Source organism: Xiphophorus hellerii, chromosome 12 (genome assembly GCF_003331165.1).
Source record: "Xiphophorus hellerii strain 12219 chromosome 12, Xiphophorus_hellerii-4.1, whole genome shotgun sequence".
Lineage (NCBI taxonomy): Eukaryota > Metazoa > Chordata > Actinopteri > Cyprinodontiformes > Poeciliidae > Xiphophorus > Xiphophorus hellerii.
In genome coordinates this window covers 13,387,772-13,401,430 of record NC_045683.1, presented here as the reverse complement: position 1 = coordinate 13,401,430, position 13,659 = coordinate 13,387,772, and the positions used below count along the sequence as shown (strand labels likewise).

At 41.1% G+C, this 13,659-nt stretch overlaps 1 protein-coding gene across 4 annotated transcripts in view; it reads right to left on the bottom strand.

The window, feature by feature from the left end:
* pde4d (phosphodiesterase 4D, cAMP-specific) overlaps positions 1 to 13,659 on the bottom strand; it is a 210,727-nt gene that overhangs the window by 33,531 nt on the left and 163,537 nt on the right. The window lies entirely within an intron of this gene.

Sequence of the window (13,659 nt, the reverse complement as noted above, 5' to 3'; positions counted from 1 at the left end):
TTAGAAAAGGCAACAAAGAGTCTTGCACAATTTTTGAGGCCATTTGTGATTCACATTTTCAAGTGTGCAGTGTCTTTAAAAAGCAGGCAGGAAAACTCAGAAATCAACCTACTCATCTCCTTCAAGATTCAGTTATTTATTTTGTTTTGAATTAGGGTAAGAAAGTACATTTTAGGACTATTTCATAATGTTCAACCAAAGATGTAATTTGTTAAAGTCTGGAAAATTGGCTAATCTTAAAAGCAGGCTTGGGTTCTGTTTTTTCATGTATTCTTGGAGGGCTAATTTATAATTCCATAAATTAGTAGTGTTGGTCATCACCCATGATGTATTTTTGACAACCAATGATTTTAAAGCAATTTTCCATATTCAGCCCTAGTCTACTCTTAGGATATGTGGTTATAGGACTCCAAGAAATCATGTCTACCAAACACAGGTGATTTGGATTTGTTTTGGTTTGATCTGGAATAATAATTTAGTCCAAACCCGGATCAGAACTTTCTCCCTATAAACAAGATAAAGAATAATCCTAAGTTTTCTTACTGAACAAAAAAAACATTTTGCTACAAAAAGATAAGACACGTCAGCTCCAGATCAAAACAAATAGAAACAGATATTTTAAGAAAAATATATTTCTGTCCTCTTATTTTGAAAGCAGTGAAAATACTTGTCATTAACAGCAGTTGTTATGAGAGGAGGCATAATGAGTGTGTGAATTCAGCAGACTGAAGGCAGAAAAAGAAAATGCTTACAAGGGTTTAAAGGAAAGAATTGCACTAGGAAAGAAGTTTGGCAAATACTGACAGACTGCACAGCCTCTCCAAATGTGTAGTTAAAAGCCAGCAGACTTCCATTACTACACATCCATACATACATCACTTTTTTATACTGGATAATCCTGTTCAGATTAAGAACCAGGATTAACCAAACTGGTGACTATCCCAAGAGTCATTAGCCAATCTTCACTTGGACAAGTTGACATGTTCATCACAAGGCAATCCACACTTGCACCATAATGGTCAATTTGGACAACAAAACTCAATGTCATTGAAGGAAACTCATGCATGCCAGAGAAACTCCACACAAACAGGCCTAATGTATTATGTTTACACAGTAAAAATGTCTAAATGTTACCCACTCAAGATGATATAAAGTCAATTGCACAAGCTAATGTATTGCTTACAGTGCACAATAGCCAACTGATGTAGATTAGAGTTTTGTGAAAAGGGGGAAACTAATCCTATCACCACAGACTGGAAGCTCCACGTGCTCAGAGAAATGGCTGGAGAACTGTTTACTGGTGGAAATTGACCTTAAATGGGAAACTATTCCTTTATAGCACAACGAAAAGAACCTAAATGAAATCACAAAAGATCACTGACTTTTTTTAACTTTTGTATTACCCGTTATTCCCTCATGTTTACTTATACATCAGATGATGATATAAACATTTCAAACTGCTTTAATAAAGTGAACTATGTAAAATCAATCCAACCTGATTCTGTTGAGGCAGCAGATCAGTTCTGCACATATGACCTGGTTTTTTCAAGACTTGATAATGAGAAGTTTCATGCAGTGGGCTTACTGTATGAAATACAAAAGAAAAAATAAACAAATATGCTTACTTTAAAGTAAATATTTGGAGTTTAATTGATATTTCAGGATCTGGGTGCAGTTTTTTAGTAGATATGCATTTTACTACTTCTTCTTTGGCCATTCAAAAAACATCCAGGGCTTCAGGCACAAAAAGCCCAGGTGTAAGTGGCGCCTATTAAAAAGTAAGTTATACAAGCAGTCATAATGCTTACGGTGAAGTAAGGCAGACTGATGCAGTTTAGAAATTGGTGACAAGGGGGAAACTAATCCTATTACCAGTCTGCGAATTCCATGTGTTCAGTGAAATGACAACTGTGAAGAACTAATCTCTGGTATAAACTGAGCAAAATGGCAGCCTGTTGTTTTACAGTGAATTAAATAAACCTAATGAATGAACGTAGTTTCTGACTACGGATCACAGTCAGAAGCATAGTTGGTATTGATAAAATAGGTCCACGAAGCAAAAACATAGCTTCATAAACTCAGGTTCATCTTTCTTCAGACTGAAAATAAATGTTAATATGTCTGAATGAGCAGTATAGCTGTTTTCTGAAATAGTAACAGCACTTTACTAAGATTAAACAAGTACCAGTACCTTTAAATACAGCTCAGAAACAGGGGTCTAAAATCCTAGTAGTACAATTCAAAATTGAACATGTAATCTGCATTTAATTTGAAGCAATACAGTAAAATCAACACTCTTCAAACTTTTCAACACAGGGACATTCACATAAAGCATATTTTAACATTGAAGCTGCTTTACTGCCACCTACTGGTTGCTGGGTTATTATATGGATCTACGTTTTGTACATGCTGAAATGTAATACTGTCTCTAGAAATGATGAATTCACCATAAAATACCTCATGAAGTAAAAAAATACAACTCTTTTTTTTTTACATTTGATGCTGCTATGAGCAATAAACACCTTAGCCATTAGACATTAATTGTTCTTTATCTCATTTCAAGTGCTTGTGAACACTAGATTTGACTTTTCCTCCTCTCTGTTTCCTTCAGATCAGTTATGAAATATTTTTGCTAGAGCTTTTAGGTCATGCAAAGATAATCTCTTATTCCATCAGGTGGTGTCCAGAAACCTGAAAATATTAATATTTTCACATTTTAAAATTACCCATCTTAAATTCTTAGCAATTCTGAAATGTTAAATCCAAAAGAAACACATATCAAGTATAACACATCATTTTTAAATCATGCTCACTGTACTTTACTATATGTACAACTTTTCAACAGAGCCTTCAGAAAATCTTTAGGTACATTATAAACTAATTATAGTGTAGAAATAATTTCACAAAATCTCATAAGTAAAACCTAATGAGTTTAAAATGCATTAGAGACAACAGTTTTTTTTCTTGTTAAAACATAAACGCATTACTGCCACCTACTGTTCCAATTAGTTATTGTTATAAACCTAGAGACATGGGCTAAGTTAACAGAGTAATTGAGAAAGTTATAGATTTTTTTTTTCTCCTCCAAGAGCCAGACACACAGATATCCATTAAAGGTTGAAATAAATAGCACTTAGAAAGGGGACAGCACAGATGGCTGGTAAACATTATCGACCAGGTTACATCCATATTTGTATGTATGGAACCGCCTGCCAATAAAGCAGCATCCAAATACTATGCAGGTGCATATACTGGTGATTATTCATGTCAGACATAGAAAACAGGCAAGAAGGAACATCGAATGACAGCCACTTACTGGGACTGTGGACAACATGTTAGAGAAATGATGAAGGAAAATCAGGCATAATGAGCTCCTAAAATGTATCTTTGAGCTTTAATGGACACAGAGTGGTCTGATGATTAGCCTGGCCTCTGCTCATTAGTGAACACATGGTCACTTGATGGAACCTGCTTATCTCTCAATTATTACATATTTGGCTGTGCTTTATCAAAAGCTTGGAGAATACTTTGTTTTCCTCACAAAGCACTAAGGAACACAAACGTAACCCTGGTCAAAATGACCTACACTTCAGGCCAACACTATGAGTTTTATAAAGCAAACAGCAAAACTGCAGAGCTGCAGCCACCAAGCAACGGCCGTTTACACAACTCTCCGTTCCAGTTCTGTGTTGTCCAGGTAGAACTATTTATCAGCATATTTTCTGATAAGACAGAGCACACATAAACACACACACTGTGCACATAAATACCAGTAATACAAACACACAAATCTGTTTTGGGCACAGTATGAACCAAAAGAATACAAGCACAAAGCGATAAGAGTGAGTTTTTCGATTCTCATTCCTCTTTTATTTCAGTTACCAAATCTCAACTTGTCGCATGCAACCAAAAGCCCAATTCCAACTATACTGCACATACAAAGCCAGTTATTTGAAGAATGTTATAGGATGTTATAGGAAATAGCTTAACAGCATATAGAAATCAGATTAAAGTTTGTTTACTGACACACCTTCCTGCAAATAGTTTTGGTGAGGAGCCATACCCTCTCCTAGAACGAGGTTTGATGTCGATGGGCTTGTTCGTGGCGTAGGGTGAACCATTGGAGCAGGCGTGGCGGTACCGAGCTATCTTCTCCAATGACAGATAATCCGAGTTCACAGGCAAACTCATGTTTTTTTCTTAAATGAGTTATATCGCACATGCACTTGTGTGTAGGCTCAGGCAAAAGAGGAAGAATAGATGGAGTAAGACGGCTGATAAAGCCACCTAACTAGATAGGAGGGAGGTGTGTGAGGACAGGAGGAGAAGAGAGGGATCCGAATGGGTGTGACTTGAAACAGAAAAAAAGGAGAAATATGGAGAGTGAGAGAGAAAGATGCAGACAAGGGAGGAGCAAAGTGCAGAGGCAAAGCAAACTAATTTAGATTTTCTCTCACACAGCCACTAAGAGTACTTGTTGACAAAGAAATCATATTCAGTGGTGTACTATAGATTTGGTACAAAGTTAACATATTCAGTGGAATCTTCTGCTTACAAGGCTTTATCAGCATAATTGTTACAGGGGTATGAAAATGAAATTAATTACAAAAACAAAAAACATAAAAACAAAAAAGGTTTTGAAAGCCCAAACTAAAAGTTAGTCATCCATCCATCCATCCATCCATCCATCTTCTTCCGCTTATCCGAGGTCGGGTCGCGGGGGTAGCAGCTTCAGAAGGGAGGCCCAGACTTCCCTCTCCCCAGCCACTTCTTCTAGCTCCTCCGGGGGAATCCCGAGGCGTTCCCAGGCCAGCCGAGAGACATAGTCCCTCCAGCGTGTCCTGGGTCTTCCCCGGGGCCTCCTCCCGGTGGGACGTGCCCGGAACACCTCACCAGGGAGGCGTCTAGGAGGCATCCTGACCAGATGCCCGAGCCACCTCAACTGGCTCCTCTCGATGTGAAGGAGCAGCGGCTCTACTCTGAGTCCCTCCCGGATGACTGAGCTTCTCACCCTATCTCTAAGGGAGAGCCCAGCCACCCTACGGAGAAAACCCATTTCGGCCGCTTGTATCCGCGATCTCGTTCTTTCGGTCATGACCCAAAGCTCATGACCATAGATGAGGGTGGGAACGTAGATCGACCGGTAAATCGAGAGCTTCGCTTTTTGGCTCAGCTCTCTCTTCACCACGACGGACCGGTACAGCGCCCGCTTGACAGCAGACGCTGCGCCAATCCGCCTGTCGATCTCCCGCTCCCTTCTTCCCCCATTCGTGAACAAGATCCCGAGATACTTAAACTCCTCCACTTGGGGCAGGACACCCCCCCTGACCCGGAGAAGGCACTCTACCCTTTTCCGGCTCAAGACCATGGCCTCGGATTTGGAGGCACTGATCCTCATCCCGGCCGCGTCACACTCGGCTGCGAACCGCTCCAGCGAGAGCTGCAGATCACGATCTGATGAAGCCAAAAGGACCACATCGTCTGCAAAAAGCAGAGATGAGATCCTAAGGCCACCAAATCGGATCCCCTCAACACCTTGGCTGCGCCTAGAAATTCTGTCCATGAAAGTGATGAACAGAATCGGTGACAAAGGGCAGCCCTGGCGGAGTCCAACTCTCACCGGAAACGAGCCCGACTTACTGCCGGCAATGCGGACCAGACTCTGACACCGGTCATACAGGGACCTGACAGCCCGTATCAAAGGGCCCGGTACCCCATACTCCCGGAGAACCCCCCACAGGGCTCCCCGAGGGACACGGTCGAACGCCTTCTCCAGGTCCACAAAACACATGTAGACTGGTTGGGCGAACTCCCATGCACCCTCCAGGACCCTGCCGAGGGTGTAGAGCTGGTCCAGCGTTCCACGACCAGGACGAAAACCACACTGCTCTTCCTGAATCCGAGGTTCGACTATCCGACGGACCCTCCTCTCCAGGACCCCTGAATAGACCTTGCCAGGGAGGCTTAAGAGTGTGACCCCTCTATAATTGGAGCACACCCTCCGGTCCCCCTTTTTGAACAGGGGGACCACCACCCCAGTCTGCCAATCCAGGGGAACTGCCCCCGATGTCCATGCGACATTGCAGAGTCGCGTCAACCAACACAACCCTACAACATCCAGAGCCTTAAGAAACTCCGGGCGGATCTCATCCACCCCCGGGGCCCTGCCACCGAGGAGCTTTTTAACCACCTCGGCGACCTCGTCCCCAGAGATTGGAGAGCCCAACCCAGAGTCCCCAGGCTCCGCTTCCTCAGTGGAAGGCATGTTGGTGGGATTGAGGAGGTCTTCGAAGTACTCTGCCCACCGGCCCACAACGTCCCGAGTAGAGGTCAGCAGCACACCATCCCCACTATAAACAGTGTTGGTGCTGCACCGCTTCCCCCCCCTGAGACGCCGGATGGTGGACCAGAATCGCCTCGAAGCCGTACGGAAGTCTTTCTCCATGGCCTCTCCAAACTCCTCCCACGCCCGGGTTTTTGCCTCAGCAACCGCCCGAGCCGCATGCCGCTTCGCCCGCCGGTACCCATCAGCTGCTTCCGGAGTCCCACAGGCCAAAAAGGCCCGATAGGACTCCTTCTTCAGCCTGACGGCATCCCTCACCGAAGGTGTCCACCAGCGGGTTCGAGGGTTGCCGCCGCGACAGGCACCGACAACCTTGCGGCCACAGCTCCGATCGGCCGCCTCGACAATGGAGGCACGGAACACGGTCCACTCAGACTCCATGTCCCCCACCTCCCCCGGGACGTGTTCGAAGTTTTGCCGGAGATGGGAGTTAAAGCTCCGTCTCACAGGGGATTCCGCCAGACGTTCCCAGCAGACCCTCACAACACGTTTGGGCCTGCCAGGTCTGACCGGCTTTCGCCCCCACCACCGGAGCCAACTCACCACCAGGTGAGTTAGTCATGTTTCTAAAATTAGATGTGTGCTAAATGTTGACTGGTTCCATATATGAAAGCAAAATAAATTTGAAAAAATTTAAAGTTAACCTATAAAATCACCCCTTTGTAACTATTTTGAGCACCTTTGTCTGATATACCTGAGGATGTCCCAGAGTGATCAGAGTGCTTTATGATGCATGCAGTTGCTTTAGCACCAGCACTTCTACAAATATCACAGTCAAATACACCGTTTGTCAGGTATCTTAAAAAGTTCCTACATCTTTCCCTCACTTATAAGAAAGACATATTTGGCTGTTTGGAAATGATGGCCTGTGAGGATAAGCGATTTAAAACCTTATGGCTATCAGCAGGAAGGAGCTGACTCCAGGTTTACTCAAATAGTCTGAATAAGTGACCCGCTTATATCCACTGATTATACTTGTGTTACTTTATAAAAAACAGAACTTCAAAAAGGTGTAAAATGAGCAAACAGCATTTAAAAATAATTCTAATTTTAAAAGGTCTTAAAAAATATTCTTGCTTAAGATTTATGAGTAAAAATTAAAATAAAACTGTACTAGGAAATCTAGGATGGAAGGTAAATATTGCTTTTCTACTTTAACAAAATGCAATTAGATCATGTTATATATTTATGTTTTAGAAGTTTATTGGACTGTGAGAATTTAATAGTGATTATTTTTTAAATTAAAGATTGAGTAAAACAGCAATGGGTGCAAATCAAAAGACTGAAACGACTTCCCCATCATAAAAAAATCATAACATACTTTTATAAATCTTCTTTTGGGTTTAATATTGTATTCCGTAGACAAACTGAGAAACCTAAGGTTTTTTTTGTTTTTTTTTTTTAATCTAAAGTTCTTTGAATTAAATCTTCTAATGGTAATTCTGTCTTTCTGTCTGATGTTATCTTTTTGAAGATTAAAAATTATTTCTCTAGCATCTTAAATAGGAGATAATTAGCTTTTTTAGTCCATATAGATGATTAATTTATTCACAATGTTTAATAAAAAAACATCTTAAATTCTTATTTTATGATGAGGGTTAAAATACATTTAAGATCCAAGAAAACAAGTCAGTTTTACATACATGAAATGAAGCGTCTCAGATGAGCCGGTAATAGCTTTTTTGTACCTTCAGGGGGCAATATAGCTCCATTAAGCATGTCAGAATAATTTGATTTGACATCAGAGCTTTCAGATTTAGATCACACGCTTAAATTTTGATTAGGAAAATGTGTTGCATAAAATTAGTCAAATTAAGAGGTATAAGTAATACTACATGATCAGGAGGGAGATTTCTTCTCTAAGTAATATCATAACTACTTTATGGCAAATGGTCTTATTTGTCACAGTTGCATCCATGCATCCATCCTAAACTGATAGATCCTGAAGAGTTTCATTCTAAACTGCCAGCAGGTGGCAATCGTTTTCATAGAGAAAACTCAGGTGTAGGTGAGCAACAGCCCAAACCAGGAGCAGCACAGCAGCACAAACATGCAGAGCAGCAAATCTCCTCGGAGCTCCAGCTCCTCCTCAGCTCTGACAGAAGCAACCAGCATGTGACAACAACTCCTGCGTGGACAGGGAAGGCTGTCAAAGTCAAAGATACTCAGACAGATGATGACAACCCTCTCCATACTTCCTGAACATCTGAACACATCAGCTCACCACACACACACACAAAGACACGCCAGTTGGTAAACAGCAAGAATTAGAAAAAACCTTGCCGCAGCATGTTAAATGCACACAGATCATCACACAAACACACTCTGGGACACACGCCTATGTTTGCTCTGCTGCCGAGTCGGCCACACACTGGTGGTTGTACTGACGCGCCGAGACGCAGTGCCAGGCGACTGTCGTCACTCAGACTCCCCAAGGGTTAAAGCCATGAAAGCAGAACAACTGGATTTGAAAACTGAAACCTTTTCACACCAGCTGAGCAGCTTAGACGAAAGGTTACGTACTATTCAAATTACATGAATGATAGATGTGTGCAGGATTATAAATTCTTAATTTTGAAAACACCACATTGAACTATTTGAAATAGGTAAAGTAACTACTGTTTAGAGGCTCAGAGCCCTTGGCAACGCTGCAGGCACTGCAAGAAGCCTGAATATGATTACAGTGATTGCATGTTTGTCTGTTGAGTATGTAAATAAGCCAATGTGATGTGATTAAAGAGGGGGAACAATAGAAAGTTAATTGAAATTCAAGGGGAACTGCATTTACTTAAAATAGGACCTGCTCTCATTTAAAGTTTTGTCACTTTGATATGGGCTGCTAATATGTATGTCAAGGAGCAATTTCTCAGATAGAGTCACGCTGCATGCCTGTCTTCCAGCATAGTCCCTCTGCTGGATTTATGTTTATAATGTGGTTGCTATGGCAGAATTCAAAGGGGACAGGTAGGAAGTTACAACCAATGAGCCCTCAGTTGCTAAGGACACGAGGGAAGATTGTGTTATGAGAGATTGAGAATGACAGGGTCAAGGATGGAACAACTGAAGTTATACAATCAGGGCTGACTGTGGAGGGAAATTTGTTTATGATAATGCAAAGCATTGTGGGGCAGGATTTCACATTGGTTTTGGCCAAGAAATTAGTTATTAACAACATTCATTTAATATTGCACAGAGTCCATGACTTACCTGAACTCTATTTATACATCACGCTGACTCAAAGGCCACAGAGCGGTTTTAAGCTGTTCGTCTCATAGACTCAGCCGAGCACAAAGAAGAATAGAAAGCACCTTTACTGCAGAATGAGAAGTGTAGAGAAGTACGGAGATCTGAATATCAAACCAACGAAAGCTCTTAGTCATGGCGCACATGTGCATTCTTGGAGTGCTTACACATTTTGCTGCAATTGCTGAGAATACGGCAATACAAAGAGAAAGAGACAGAGAGAAAGAGAATGACAGAGAGAGAGAGGGTGAGAGCGAGAGTAGAAGAGAGCGAGTGTCGTGATGAGTTAAAGCTGAAGAGATGCTGGACTGAATGAATTAGAAAAGCATGTAGTGTGACCGGCATGAAGAAATCAGTGCTACACGCACAAAACCACTTGTGTCAGGATAGACCTCAGAGTGAAATCCACAGCAGAAATAACAAAACCAGCTTGACGATTTTATTTTTGATAATCCAGCATTATGTGTGATCATTATTCAGAAACAAAACCCAAAGGGCTGCAATTTATAGTCACTCTAGCGAGGCACCTCAGTACAGAATGTACTCGAAAGGCAATGTTCTGGAATACAAAAGCAAATCCCCCCACAGACTTGAGGATTTGTGTCCCCTGGGTCAAAAGAAGAAATGCATCTCTCCTTACTGGTGGGTTACTGCTGTTAATGTGTAAGCAGGAGGGTGTTGATATCCCACAGCCATTTTAACGTTTAAACAGTGGTACACCAACAAAAGTCACACACACCACCGAATCTGAAAGCATAAGGCTTTATAATCTACTTTAATGACATTTGGTGGTTTTATAATCTGGAACAGTTTAACTCTTTCCAATCCCATGTCTGCTTGCTTCTCTAACAGCACTAAAATCAAAACAAAGTGAATAAAATCATATTAATATTTAACAGAAAATTAAAGAAATACCTCTGATTACTTAAAAGCCAAATGCCAGGTATATTTGTCAGAAATTCCACTTTTAAAAATCAGTTTATTGGATTCTGGCAAGACAACTTTTTTTTTTTTTTAAATGTCACCTTTATGTATTGGCCATGTGCGACAGACTGGCGACCTGTCCAGGGTGTACCCCGCCTCTCGCCCGGAACGTTCGCTGGAGATAGACACCAGCACTATCTCCAGCTGGTGGAGATAGTGCCACTTGGAGACCCCAGGACACCCTTGTCCCGACCCCACCAGGGACAAGGGTGTTAGAAAATGGATGAATTGGCCATGTGTTTCTGTATTTAACATATTTTCTAATCAAAGTGACAGCTTCTAAACTTTACATAATACATTTAAATACATATTTAAATAGTAAAATTTTAGAAAAATCAGAAACTTGTGAAAGCAGGAAGCAGACAGTCGTGGACTTGAGCACTTTGCCCAGGAGGCTTTTCCATCGCACACATGCACACGTAGCTGCAGCTCAAGTGCACCTCAAGCACATGGTGAAGTTAATAGGTTTAAGTTGGCAGCGGTCCCTGTGATGTCAGAGTAATCCTTCATTAAAACTGTGATGACATCATTGGGCTGCTCGGCGTGTGAAACCTGCATATGGCCACATATTTACAGGCCGTGTGGAGGGGGATGCCCTGCCACCTTGCACAAACAATGCCCTGAACATGTAATCCAGATTAGGCTGTTCTTCAAAACACATGCAGAGTGTACCAGTGTCACAGCAATTTTATGGAATATTCTGGGGTCTGATATGCAATTTAATAAGTATGACTCTGAAGTTGTGTAAACAGCAGTACCCCCATCAGTGAGGAGGCAAGTGGAATGGGTCGATTTGATATTTGTCCACCTTAAGTAATAAGTATGTGAACTAAAACTAACAGTGAAGATTGCAGATATACATTCATATTTAATACATTAGAATAATATTAAAAAGTTCATTCATTTCAGTAGCTCAACTCAATAAGTGTAACACATTCTACCGATTAATTACACAGAGACGTATTGATGTATTCAAATGCTTTCAAATGAAAAGAAAAAGAAAAAATCAACACAACATTTGACATGAGAGCATGAAACAGAGGAACAGGCCAAAGTGTCTGGGGAGAAAGAAGTCTGGGCCTTTGCTTAGGCTGCTGCCCACGACCTGTCCTGGGGAGAGAGTGGGTGGATGGATGGATGGATGGATGGATGGATGGATAGACAGATGGACAGAGTAAATGCTGTGTTCTCACAGGAATGGATATTCTACTATGTTGAATGGGTTTGTAAGCACTGAAAAGGACCTGAAATTTGACCCGTTATACTACCTAAACCTATCTCAACCTTTTCTGCTGTGAGTCAGGGAGCGTTATTCTGAATGAGGCTACAGCCATCAGCGAATACTGTTTCTATGTCAGAGTGCACGTAGTTTGCAACGTATTTTGGTATGTGGACAACATCAAACTAACATCAACAAGCTCAGGGTTTTCTAGCAGAAAATTACATCAGATGATAAAATTGACCCATTACAGAATTATCTTTATCAGAAGAAATTAGAGGTTGCCTTGACTGAAAACATGTCTGAATAATACTCCAACATTACATAAAATAAGAAGGCATGTCCCCCTTCTTATTGAGGGACATCCCATGACACTCAATAAGAAGCTTGCAAGAGACTCATCAGGACTTAATTGCGCTTTGCTTGGGCAGAAAAAAAATACTGCAGAAGTAATCAGCAAAGTCTATTAAAACCCTGTTACAGTGTTCATTTTGGTAATATTTAGTAAACCATAATGTGGCAACCTAGACTGAGAATACCTGAGGAGCTGGGATATTTAATATATTCCTTGCACACTTGTAATATAATCATTTTAGTTATTTCATATTCATTATTTGCATTATGCTGGAGGGATTGAGAATAATGTGTAGGCACACAGAAAAAATGAGCAACATTGTGAACCAATCAGCTGTTATGTTTTCAATCCAATGCTGTTCAATTTTGGAGAACAAGAAGCCGAAAAGAATGCAAAAATACTGCAATGAAAAACATGTATTTATATCTGTGTGTTTATCTAGTTAAACTAATGAATTAAGTTGTTCAGTGTCCATCCATCCATATTATGTAGCGCACAACACCATGTGATGTGAGAGTCTCTCCTACTGTATTGGACAGGAGATCACAATTATGATCAGTCAAGCAAGGCTGCAACGATAAGGAAAATCATGCAGACTAGAAATCGGCCATAAAAAGATCAAATCTACTGCACTTAAATGGAATGAACCAATGATGATCAGTGGAATGAGCTAAATTCAAAGTCAAACCATCCAATTTTGTGTATGAGCATAAGCTGAAGTTATAAGCTAGCAAAAGTCCATAATATTTCTAAATCCGGTGAAGTATGTGTGTGTAAGTGAGGGGACACCCTCTACAAGCCTAAGCCTTTTAAGTCTCTTTCTATGCCTCCTCGTACATGCTGTCGTCATCATGGCAATCCTAATCCCCACCTTCGTCAAAAACAATTCCCTCATGAAAATGAACACGTCATGTCGGTGTTTTTGTTCTTGTAAGAGATAATTCCCCTTACATTTGTGATGCTCTGGGCTTCATGTCTGAAACTTGCATCACAAGGGAGGTGGCAGAACAAAGAAGAAAACAGGTGACCAAATACGTATTGAATCAGTCAATTTCTTGGACAAGTCAACTGTTTAGAAATCGGCATTTGATGGGGGTTGCTGTTCAAGCTTGAGGATTCTATAAAAAAAAAATCAAAGCAGGTCCAACCTCTCCATTTCACCTTCTTACAAAAAGCAGGGAGAGACACAGACACCAATCATACAAAGTTTATCTTAATGAAAGCCCCAGGACCTAGGCCTTTGCATTACTTTAAAAAATAAAACAAACACAAAAAAACAAACATATTTTCATTTCTTTACAACTGAAATAAAACATCTAACCACAAGAAACTGCTTGGTTTTATACCTGGAAGGAACCTGAAACCATCTGGGTTCAGGACAAATGGGGACGGACAGTGCTGCACTGTAAGGATATCTCATGGCTTCTTTTGATTTTCCATCAGCACACTTAAATGTCAGGAAAATTTGATCCCTTTTTAGCCAGATAAAGAAACTGTTGTTTTTAACCAATAAAA